Source organism: Bacillus rossius, chromosome 3 (assembly GCF_032445375.1).
Source record: "Bacillus rossius redtenbacheri isolate Brsri chromosome 3, Brsri_v3, whole genome shotgun sequence".
Classification (NCBI taxonomy): domain Eukaryota; kingdom Metazoa; phylum Arthropoda; class Insecta; order Phasmatodea; family Bacillidae; genus Bacillus; species Bacillus rossius.
In genome coordinates this window covers 130200687-130212423 of record NC_086332.1, presented here as the reverse complement: position 1 = coordinate 130212423, position 11737 = coordinate 130200687, and the positions used below count along the sequence as shown (strand labels likewise).

General features: G+C 42.4%; 1 protein-coding gene across 2 annotated transcripts in view; it reads left to right on the top strand.

The window, feature by feature from the left end:
- The first annotated feature begins 2836 nt into the window (after nt 1-2836).
- The window catches only part of LOC134531245 (ATP-binding cassette sub-family C member 3-like), a 289530-nt gene continuing 280629 nt past the window's right edge, over nt 2837-11737 (top strand). Inside the window, exon 1 of one of the 2 annotated variants that reach the window (XM_063366935.1) lies at nt 2837-2920. The gene's annotated coding sequence lies outside the window, so the exon portion shown is untranslated. The remainder of the gene's footprint in view (nt 2921-11737) is intronic. The other variant, XM_063366937.1, reaches the window with a different exon arrangement.

Sequence of the window (11737 nt, the reverse complement as noted above, 5' to 3'; positions counted from 1 at the left end):
AGGTGGTGGCATGCACTGGGTAGGCCGTGGTTTGAACTGGGTAGGCCGTGGTTGCACTGGGTAGGCCGTGGTTGCACTGGGTAGGCCGTGTTTTGCACTGGGTAGAAGGTGGTGTGCGCTAGGTAGGTGTTGGCATGCACTGGGTAGGCCGTGGTTTGCACTGGGTAGGCCGTGGTTTGCACTGGGTAGGCCGTGGTTTGCACTGGGTAGGCCGTGGTTTGCACTGGGTAGGCCGTGTTTTGCACTGGGTAGGTGGTGGTGTGTACTAGGTAGGTGGTGGTGTGTGCTAGGTAGGTGGTGGCATGCACTGGGTAGGCCGTGGTTTGCACTGGGTAGGCCGTGGTTGCACTGGGTAGGCCGTGGTTGCACTGGGTAGGCCGTGTTTTGCACTGGGTAGGTGGTGGTGTTCGCTAGGTAGGTGGTGGCATGCACTGGGTAGGCCGTGGTTTGCACTGGGTAGGCCGTGGTTTGCACTGGGTAGGCCGTGGTTTGCACTGGGTAGGCCGTGGTTTGCACTGGGTAGGCCGTGTTTTGCACTGGGTAGGTGGTGGTGTGCACTAGGTAGGTGGTGGTGTGCGCTAGGTAGGTGGTGGCATGCACTGGGTAGGCCGTGGTTTGCACTGGGTAAGCCGTGGTTACACTGGGTAGGCCATGGTTGCACTGGGTAGGTGGTGGTGTGCACTAGGTAGGTGGTGGTGTGCGCTAGGTAGGTGGTGGCATGCACTGGGTAGGCCGTGGTTTGCACTGGGTAGGCCGTGGTTGCACTGGGTAGGCCGTGGTTGCACTGGGTAGGCCGTGTTTTGCACTTGGTAGGTGGTGGTGTGCGCTAGGTAGGTGGTGGCATGCACTGGGTAGGCCGTGGTTTGCACTGGGTAGGCCGTGTTTTGCACTTGGTAGGTGGTGGTGTGCGCTAGGTAGGTGGTGGCATGCACTGGGTAGGCCGTGGTTGCACTGGGTAGGCCGTGGTTGCACTGGGTAGGCCGTGTTTTGCACTTGGTAGGTGGTGGTGTGCGCTAGGTAGGTGGTGGCATGCACTGGGTAGGCCGTGGTTTGCACTGGGTAGGCCGTGTTTTGCACTTGGTAGGTGGTGGTGTGCGCTAGGTAGGTGGTGGCATGCACTGGGTAGGCCGTGGTTTGCACTGGGTAGGCCGTGTTTTGCACTGGGTAGGTGGTGGTGTGGACTAGGTAGGTTGTGGTGTGCGCTAGGTAGGTGGTGGCATGCACTGGGTAGGCCGTGGTTTGCACTGGGTAGGCCGTGGTTGCACTGGGTAGGCCGTGGTTGCACTGGGTAGGCCGTGTTTTGCACTTGGTAGGTGGTGGTGTGCGCTAGGTAGGTGGTGGCATGCACTGGGTAGACCGTGGTTTGCACTGGGTAGGCCGTGTTTTGCACTTGGTAGGTGGTGGTGTGCGTTAGGTAGGTGGTGGCATGCACTGGGTAGGCCGTGGTTTGCACTGGGTAGGCCGTGTTTTGCACTGGGTAGGTGGTGGTGTGCACTTGGTAGGTGGTGGTGTGCGCTAGGTAGGTGGTGGCATGCACTGGGTAGGCCGTGCTTTTCACTGGGTAGGCCGTGGTTGCACTGGGTAGGCCGTGGTTGCACTGGGTAGGCCGTGTTTTGCACTTGGTAGATGGTGGTGTGCGCTAGGTAGGTGGTGGCATGCACTGGGTAGACCGTGGTTTGCACTGGGTAGGCCGTGTTTTGCACTTGGTAGGTGGTGGTGTGCGCTAGGTAGGTGGTGGCATGCACTGGGTAGGCCGTGGTTTGCACTGGGTAGGCCGTGTTTTGCACTGGGTAGGTGGTGGTGTGCACTAGGTAGGTGGTGGTGTGCGCTAGGTAGGTGGTGGCATGCACTGGGTAGGCCGTGGTTTGCACTGGGTAGGCCGTGGTTTGCACTGGGTAGGTGGTGGTGTGCGCTAGGTAGGTGGTGGAATGCACTGGGTAGGCCGTGGTTGCACTGGGTAGGTGGTGGCGTGCACTGGGTAGGCCGTGGTTTGCACTGGGTAGGTGGTGGTGTGCGCTAGGTAGGTGGTGGCATGCACTGGGTAGGCCGTGGTTGCACTGGGTAGGTGGTGGCGTGCACTAGGTAGGTGGTGGTGTGCGCTAGGTAGGTGGTGGCATGCACTGGGTAGGCCGTGGTTGCACTGGGTAGGTGGTGGCGTGCACTAGGTAGGTGGTGGTGTGCGCTAGGTAGGTGGTGGCATGCACTGGGTAGGCCGTGGTTTGCACTGGGTAGGCCGTGGTTTGCACTGGGTAGGTGGTGGTGTGCGTTAGGTAGGTGGTGGCATGCACTGGGTAGGCCGTGGTTTGCACTGGGTAGGCCGTGGTTTGCACTGGGTAGGTGGTGGTGTGCGCTAGGTAGGTGGTGGCATGCACTGGGTAGGTGGTGGTGTGCGCTAGGTAGGTGGTGGCATGCACTGGGTAGGTGGTGGCGTGCACTAGGTAGGTGGTGGCATGCACTGGGTAGGCCGTGGTTGCACTGGGTAGGTGGTGGTGTGCACTAGGTAGGTGGTGGCGTGAACTGGGTAGGCCGTGGTTGCACTGGGTAGGTGGTGGCGTGCACTAGGTAGGTGGTGGTGTGCACTAGGTAGGTGGTGGCGTGCACTAGGTAGGTGGTGGCGTGCACTAGGTAATGCTGATCTGCCCGCGTGGAGCCGGGAGCTTCAGCTAGTGCTCGAGGAATGAAGAGGATAGAGACAGAATGACGACTGAATGAGCGCTGCACGTCACTCACCGCTCACGCCGGCGCCAGCTGATGCACACCTGCACAGCGCCACGCCATGACTAACTGCTGTGACGTCGCTGATACGGAGACCCGCGGGCGATATAACTATCTGTCGTCGGCGGGCGGGCGGCTGTGTCAGAGTGTGCGTTGGACCGTGACCGTCTGCAGGACTCCGGAGCTGTCTGCCGCCGGAGCACAGGCGAGTACTGCCTCCGTTTTACACTCGTCTGGTGACACCAGGGCCGAGTCACAGAATGCAAGGACTAGCTATTTATTGGTTGTATTGCGCAGCTTTCTTCTTCTTTCTACTGTGACTCATAATGAACCTGCAGCTGAAGCTTGCAAATAGGAATTCTGACTCTTCCTGTATATTATAGTTGCCGGCTGGTCTAAATGTATCATTCCTTCTCAGTGGAACTCTTATTTGATATCGGTGTTGAGTGTACAAGTCTCTAATGAAGAGGCAGTACAAGCTAACAGTGCAAGATTGATGCGGCTGACGGCTGCAGGGAGGACCACACTGCTTGGAGCTGCAACCCGCTGTATAGTCGGGTACCTCGCCTCTAACACTCGGCGCTGGTACATCTACCAGCCTGGTGAACCGTCCTTTCAAACCAGATCGGTGAAGTCGATGCAGATAGCTGTTTATCGCAGTCGACCCACCCTCCTGATAAGTGAGTTATCTGTGCCGACAATGAGCTCCATGCAGACGAGACGTATAAGCCTGGTTCCTCCCGTTAGACAAACGTGTACCGAACTTGTGCGGATTCAGGGATACTCCGCTGGCTGTGAGGACACGCGACCACGGCGCAGTGGCGTTCAAACGCTCCGTGAGAGGTAGTTGACGAGCTAGGCGCAGACGTCTAGAGTTAGTGGTACGCACCAGCAGCCAGAACGCCTGATCGCAGCTCCATGCCTGCTTCCCTTTCAGCATTTCAACATACAGCGCTGCGATCACGCGTCTTCCTAACCAGTGCCACAGTGATCTGAAGCCCGCCCGCCTGTAGCTTTAGATGTTTTCATTTCCGAGCGTATTTTCCTAAATAAACGTTGCTTGATTTGGCATTTCCTGTCAGGCATTAAAAGTATATCATGCATTTTGCGAACACGCTGTATAACCTTTCATTCTACATAATGGATCTCATTATTCAAAACAATTAACATAAATTTTATACATTTCGATAAGCCATCAGGATGAAACTAAAGCTGGTACAATGGCTGAGGTTTTCTCTCGTGGCGACTAAAATGTAATATTGATCTATCAGAAATCATGTATCAGATACTGTTATTCTAAAATCTCACAAAATAATATACTTATGAAACCAATCCCTGAGGTTCTTCGTTGAATGAATGTACCTCAGAAAGTAGATCCATGGTATCATTCGTTCAGTGCTTTAATGAGGATACTAGTCAACTTCTCGCATCGGATTTGGCAACAGTGTATTAAAAATAATAAAATTTGATGTATAAATAAAGTCTAACTACCCAAAAAAAAAAAAGATCTGACTGAACTCATTTGCAAGAAAAAAAATTATATTTCCAAAACCTGTTCTTGTAGATAATCAGGCCAATTACAGCCATTTATTAGCTAAAGGTGTTAAAATTTTATTCCGCCCAATGCATATATCTCTAACCGTATGGCTAGCTGTGATGCATTTCGGACAAGAAAATCTTAATGCTAATAAGGTTTGGTGACACGGGTTAATTGGTCTGCTCTTAAGTTCATTATGCTGGGTATCGTTTATATAGTAAGCACTCTCTCGCAAAATGGCTGCAGTTCATCCAGTTTTCCACGGTAACATCGCTGTAGTTCATCTAGTTCTTTATAAAGAACTGGCTGGCAACATGGCATTAGTTCACTCAGTACTTTCTTGCGACAGGTTTTTAATGATCCTGTTCCGTCTGGCAACATGGATGAAAAGTGTGGCTGCGCAGTTGCGCGTGTACATCGTCTGTTTGCATAGGTTCAGTGAATGACTTTCAGTAATAAAGTGACGTCATCCGATAAGCAAAGATAAGGCGTGCGGGAAGCGTGTGTGGGTTAGGTAACGTGTCTTCGGGTTATTCTGGCCAAGCGTTAGTTGAAAATGTTCTGGCGGTAGAACTCCTGGATTGCGAAGGCGTGTGTGTGTGCCCGCCCTTGATCGCTGAAGAGTTAGCAACGTAGTCGTTTGAAGAGTAGCTACGCCATACGCCACTTTGTGACACACGTCTCACAAACCTCGAATATCACACATTGTGTCTGAACGAGCGATTTAGAATAGTGAAGTGACCCGCCTAGAAAGGGGTGTATTTGTGTAGGTGAGGCGCGATGATTTGTGCTTCTAGCGCGGCATCGCCTTTAAGCGCAGTGCTCTGAACAGGCGCGCAGTCTTCTCGTCGTGCACAGGGAAACTATGAGATGTGAGCGGTAGGGAGACCGGGGATAGTTGAAACGTTATTGACTAAATCGCAAACTGAACAACATATTTATTATTTCATTTATCTTTGCGTGATTGAAAGCTTACTTTAATTAAATTATTTATTTGACTACAAATGGATGATGTTATAGTGGCCGCATCTGCGATGCAAAAGTATTTCAAGGCATATCAACAAAAACTGGTAAAATGATTCAACCGATCTATTACTCGGGGCGGTTGTAACACTAAGAAATTAAAGAGAACTATTTTATTTATTCACATATTTTTAATTCAAAATCACAGAATAGCTCATTTATCCATATTTTTATGATAAAGGCACAACCTTAATGTCGTACTTTAGATAATACTCGTTATTTAAAATGAAAAATTTGATTCACAAAAGCAATAAAAATATATCAAAAATAACAAAATTTACCCTGTGGTCTATGAACCATTGAACCTTCAGAACATAGCTACATGTACACCCTGCTGGATGAAAGTAATTCGTCTCTCATCCTCCATAATCGACACTCAATTCAACACTCATTTTTCATCATTTACATGCAATCAAATGCAAATTCTTCATCATCGACATTCAATTCGACACTCATCCTCCATCATCGCCATGCATTAAAATGCGAATTTTCCAAAATTGGCACTCTTTTCATCATCAATGCGACACTTATTTTTCATCATCTACACTCAATACGACACTCATTTTCCATCATATACACTCAATACGACACTCATTTTCCATCATCTACACTCGATGAGACACTCATTTTCCATCATTGACAATCAAGTCTACACTCATTTTTCATCATCTACACTCAATTCGACCCTCATCCTCCATAATGACACTCAATTTGACACTCATTCTTCATTATCGACATGCAATCCAATGCAAATTTTCCAAAATCGACACTCATTTTCAATTATTGACACTTATTCGATACTCATTTTCCACCATCTACACTCAATTCTGCATACGTTTTTCCATATTCGACACTCAGTTCGACACTAATTTTCCATCATCTACATGCATTAAAATGGAAAACTTTATATCATCCACACGCACACACACACAGACATATATATATATATATATATATATATATATATATTCACAAAAGTATCCATACTCAACTGAATTGTTTAAAGTAGCAAACAGGTTGTACACACACGCACACACACACACATGATGAACCTCATTAGTGAATGAATGAATGAATGAATGAATAACGACAAATATTTAATATCTATTTTTAAAATTATATTTATATCAAAAATACAAAAAAAAAATAGTAAAATTCGTTAGGCAACACACATCAAATACTTATTCTATATATCATGAACTTACTAAGTGCATCAAGAATAGTCCATGTTTCTTTGATAACAGATACATTTCGTCATCTTGCGAAAAAAGTAAAAGTCATAACCTGTTCACCAACATGTTTGGGCCTTTCTACGATATATAATCAATTTTGCATGATGCCACCATGTTCTTCAAGTGTTTGTTGAACATATTCTGAAAATCGTTGTAATAATGATTATGATCATATGCATCATCATCATCGGTGCTGTCCACATCTTTATCAAACACACTGAGATCTTCATCTCGCTTATCCCAGGATTTCGACTTTTTTTGACATTGAAGAACCATCAATGATATCAAGCTTACTTGCTAATTGTCCAAAAAAATTCTCAAGTTGTTAGAAGACCAATGTAAGTCGACTTGTCTCTTTTTCTGGCGATGCTACTTTCATTATCTTCTACCTTCCTTAAATCTTCAATATCCTTTAAGATATTTCCCTTGTCAAGACTTGGGAAGATTTTAACTTAATCACTTTTAAGACTAGGTACATCAAATTCATTGTAAGGCATACTGTCTCCGAGCATAGTGTCGCCATTTATGTACTTTATCTCCTGCACGAGCTTAACTTTACAAGTCTTATCGTGTCTTTTTTTAAATTCACTCTTCGTGTCAACCGCCTACAATTCTTGCCAACATAGCATTTGTCGGAATGGGCATTTAAAACAATCGTTCTTTTCATGTCTACGAGCATTATAGCTTTTATTAAAGTATTTTCTACAGTATGTACAATGTCGTCCAGATCGAGATTTATATTTGAGCGTCATACCTTCACTAGACTGTACGTACTCAATAATGGTTGAATAGTGACTAAAGTATTTTCTTAGGTACATTGAATTTTTATGTATGAGCATTCGACAATTTTTTCGACAAAAGATGTTTTTATTTTGAAAAAATCATGTCTCTAAGTATTTTCAGTACTCACCTTCATATTTCCTCATGCGATGTGTTGTAAATGCAACCGATGTTTGTTGTTGGTTTCGGGATGCTCACTCACGAACTGTAGAGAAGATGTGCTTCGTTAGAACTCAAGAGGCAGAACATTGACCTCATTTAAAAATTAGTGAATAATATCATGGCCTAAGAAAAAATCGCAAGATCAATTGTCTGTATAAGCAGTCGCTATTTTGTGTTGGATGCGGGATGCTTCCTTACGATCGCAACAGGAGGGTTTCTCTAGAACTCAAGGGAAAGGGAAATCTTCTTGTGTGATAATGTTTCTCAGTTTTTTTTAAGACTCAGTAATCGTATTAATAATTAACTTTTGTTTTTGTCTGGTTTCTACCTGATATTTTTTAAATTGCTGATTAAGTAACATGAATTCAGAAATTTATACGAAACTCTAAATAAAATCACCTGTCTTAGACATCAAGAATAAGGAAGTTTGTCTTGCATGTCAATGCTTCTCAGCTGTCTCAAAGCATATTATATATCTGAGTAATGATTTTTTTTTAAATTCTACCTGATAAAAATATTTTTAGTTATACAATTTGATAGCAAAAATTCTCATTTTAAATGTAACTTAAAATATAAGATTGCATGACTCATTTAGTAATAATTTTTTTAGGCAGAGAATGATTTCTCAGGAATGACTAGAAGCACTTGGAGAAACCACAGGAATAATCAGAAGCACTAGGATAAAACCATCAATATATTGTTAGGAATAACTAGGAGCACACGGAGAAAACAAATTCTCGTTTTCTTTAATGTCATAAAATTAGAGAAAAATATTTTAAAACTAAAAATAAAATATTATATATAATGAAAATTATTACCAAAAAAAGAAGAAGAATGAAAAATAAAAAAAATCTGTCTTGTACTGGAACTCTATCCTTGCCCAATAAACAAGTAATTTATAAGCTGCCAAATACTGTGGAACTTTGGAAGTTTTTTGGACAATTACCAAGTAAGCTTGATGTCAATGATGGTACTTCAATGTCAAAAAAGTCGAAATCCTGGGATAAGCGAAATGAAGATGTCAATGTGTTTGATAAAGATGTGGACAGCACCGATGATGATGATGTATATGATCATAATCATTGCTAAAACGATTTTCACAATATTATCAGCAAACACTTGAATAAGATGGTGGCATCCTGCAAAATTGATTACATATCGTAGAAAGACCCAAACTTGTTGGTGAACAGGTTACGATTTTTACTTGCTTCGCAAGATGATGAAATTGTATTTGTTATCAAAGAAACATTGACTATTCTTAATTAAATAAGTAAGTTCATGATACATAGAATACGTTATTGATGTGTGTTTTCTTACGAATTTTTATACTTTTGTATTTTTGATATAAATATAATTTTAAAAATAGATATTAAATATGTGTCATTATTCATTCCCTAATGAGGTTCGTGTGTGTGTGTACAATCTGTATGCTACTTTAAAGAAATGAGTTAAGTATGGATATATATGTGTGTGTGTGTCTGTGTGAATAATGGAAATTTTCCATTTTATTGCATGTCGATGATGGAAAATGATTGTCGAACTAAGTGTCAAAAATGGAAAAAAGTATGTAGAATTAAATATGTCGATTGTGTAAAATGAGTGTCGAATTAAATGTCGATGGAAAAGAGTGTCTAATTGAGTGTCAATTTTGGAAAATTCGCATTTGAATGCATGTCGATGATGGAGAATAAGTGTCGAATTGAGTGTCGATGATGTTCAATTTGCATTTTATTGCATGTCGATGATGAAAAATGAGTGTAGGATTGAGTGTCAATGATAGAGGATGAGAGTCGAATTACTTTCATCCAGCAGGGTGTATCTGTAGCTATGTTCTGAAGGTTCAATGGTTCATAGACTCCTGGTCCTATATAAGTGTAAACTTTGCTAATTATGATCACTGTCAGGCCCATCCAACAATCAGTCAGTAGGCATTTGAATATCCGAATGTATAGAAATTATAGTTTGTTAGCTGACTTATTTTAGTTGTCTGTGTGCTGAGTGTAGTCAAGTAGACTGACGAATGTAAGTTTGGAGCTGAATGTAGAATGGACATGAGTTGCTGGATATGTTTGTGGCCTACTGTATGTGCATAAATCGAATGCCAGTGAACTGATAATATTTTGGGTTATTTACGAAAATATTTATAGATGTAAGCTATGACAAGCATAAAAATGACAAGTAAACTCATAGAGTAGGTTTATTGTTTCAGAGACTTTTGACGTAAGGCATAGCAAAGATTGACACTAAACCCTTCGGGTTTCGAAGATGTTGGGTATGGAGCATGTCTTGGCTGTAGGTTTATCAACACTGAAGGTGCCATAAACTGTTGGTGAGAGATGCAAATAATTTACTTTGGTCCTAGCGGGGGATCGGATCAAATATTGTAGTCATGTGCTTTAGCCATTTGAAGTGATTTGGGGATTATGAGTAGCTGAGCATAATCATATTTCTATTTGAGAAGTCTAAATTATGTTTGGAATCAGAAGGTGCCAAGGTTCAGTGACTCTTGTACTCTAGTAAGCTTAAATATGTCAAGTATGGACACTAAGCGATTAGTTGTTTAAATATGTAATTAGAACTTAATTTTCCCTGAAATTCCGAAAAAAAAATTAATTTTTTATAGGTATTAACAATTGATGATGTTTTGACTAACATAATATTCCAGCATCCATTGTTATTTAAGCCAGTCCTAGACAGCAGGTTACTTAGTCCACCTCTGGTTGTGGCACAGTGCAGATCGGTTAGTTTGACTAGCCTGAATGTAAGTATGGTTTATGAATATTCATGTGTATCCGATGGTAGCGACGTTGACGTCTGGAGAGATCCCGATGGGGCGGGCTCAACAACTGCACAGATCAGTGGGGACCCTGACGAGGGCGATAACGACGACGAAGCAGATCCCGATGACATCTATGAGGACAGCTTCAGAGATTCCTATGGTACCGAAGCTACTATCTCCAGAGATCCCTAAGTTGGCTGAATCTACTGACTCTTCACTGCAAGAGAAATCAATTCGTGCATTATAGTTAGCAGATGAGACATCAAAATCAGCAACACCGAATTTGGCAAATAAAACATTTTGTGAACAATTTCCATCTTCTGTGTCAGTTGAGTCTACTTCAGCTTCTTTGTCAACCAGTACGGATGTTCTATCAATCACGCCTGGGAAATCTCCAGCTCATGCAACATTCAGGAATTCATTGCCTACAACAGCAGTGTACGATGGAAGTATAATACTTTCCGAGTCTTTGATGACTCAGGAACTATTAACGAGTCATCTGTGTAGGTACACTAACAAAAGTTTGAAATATCGACAACATGCAAGAAGATATGAAAATAATGTCTGCAGTAGGAACGCTAATCGCGTGACATTTCCATGTGACCCACGTGGTGTACATTTCACGAACAAAACTAATTTGATTAGGCACTGTAAAAGCAAATTACATGTGCGAGTTGTGCAGCGAGGAAGCTATGGTAATTGTGACTGTTAGCTGTATCAGTGTCGCTACTGTGGTAAACGATTTATATGACGACGAAGTACACTAACTCATAAAAATCTGGCTGCAGAAGCAATCCCGACCGTGAAAAATTTGTTTGTGAGAAGTGTGGTGTACAGGTTACACGAATTTTATACTTGAAAAAAAAAATATATAAAGTTTGCAAAGGTTTGTTTCTAGCATCAACATCTGTGGTCGATTAAGGTGTTAAAAACCTGAACATTTGTATCGTGATCTGTATGAATTACATGTATTTTCTCACTCTTAAAACGAACTAAAAATTTTTATTCAGAGGAAATTTATGTTTAATGGACTGAGAAATGTATACGATGTATACGAGTGTCAGATTTTGCTGTTGGTAAATTTGTAATTGAAAATAAATAATAGCATTAAATAAATTTATTTATTTATTTTTCTTGGCATACTTCTCCATTTTTCTAAATTTAACAAACTATAGGTTGCAAGCAATTTTGTTATTGGGTTTGGTCTGTAATGTACATTTTGTCACCATTGGGAGTATGTATTTTTTTTAACAATAATGATGAAGGCAGTTTTTGCTAACATCATTTTTACCAAAGTATGGCATCTACATTCTTAAATATTTTATGGGAATTGGTTATGCGAAGATATTGGGATTCGTATTTGTTTATGCATGAGTGTCAAGCATGTACTTTATGCTATGACAATGCATTGTGTATTATTCCATATACGTAACGTATAAAAATATAACCCATGTTTGAACATTTGTAATACAAAAAGAATACATGACTGCAAATTAGGAAACTTGCCCC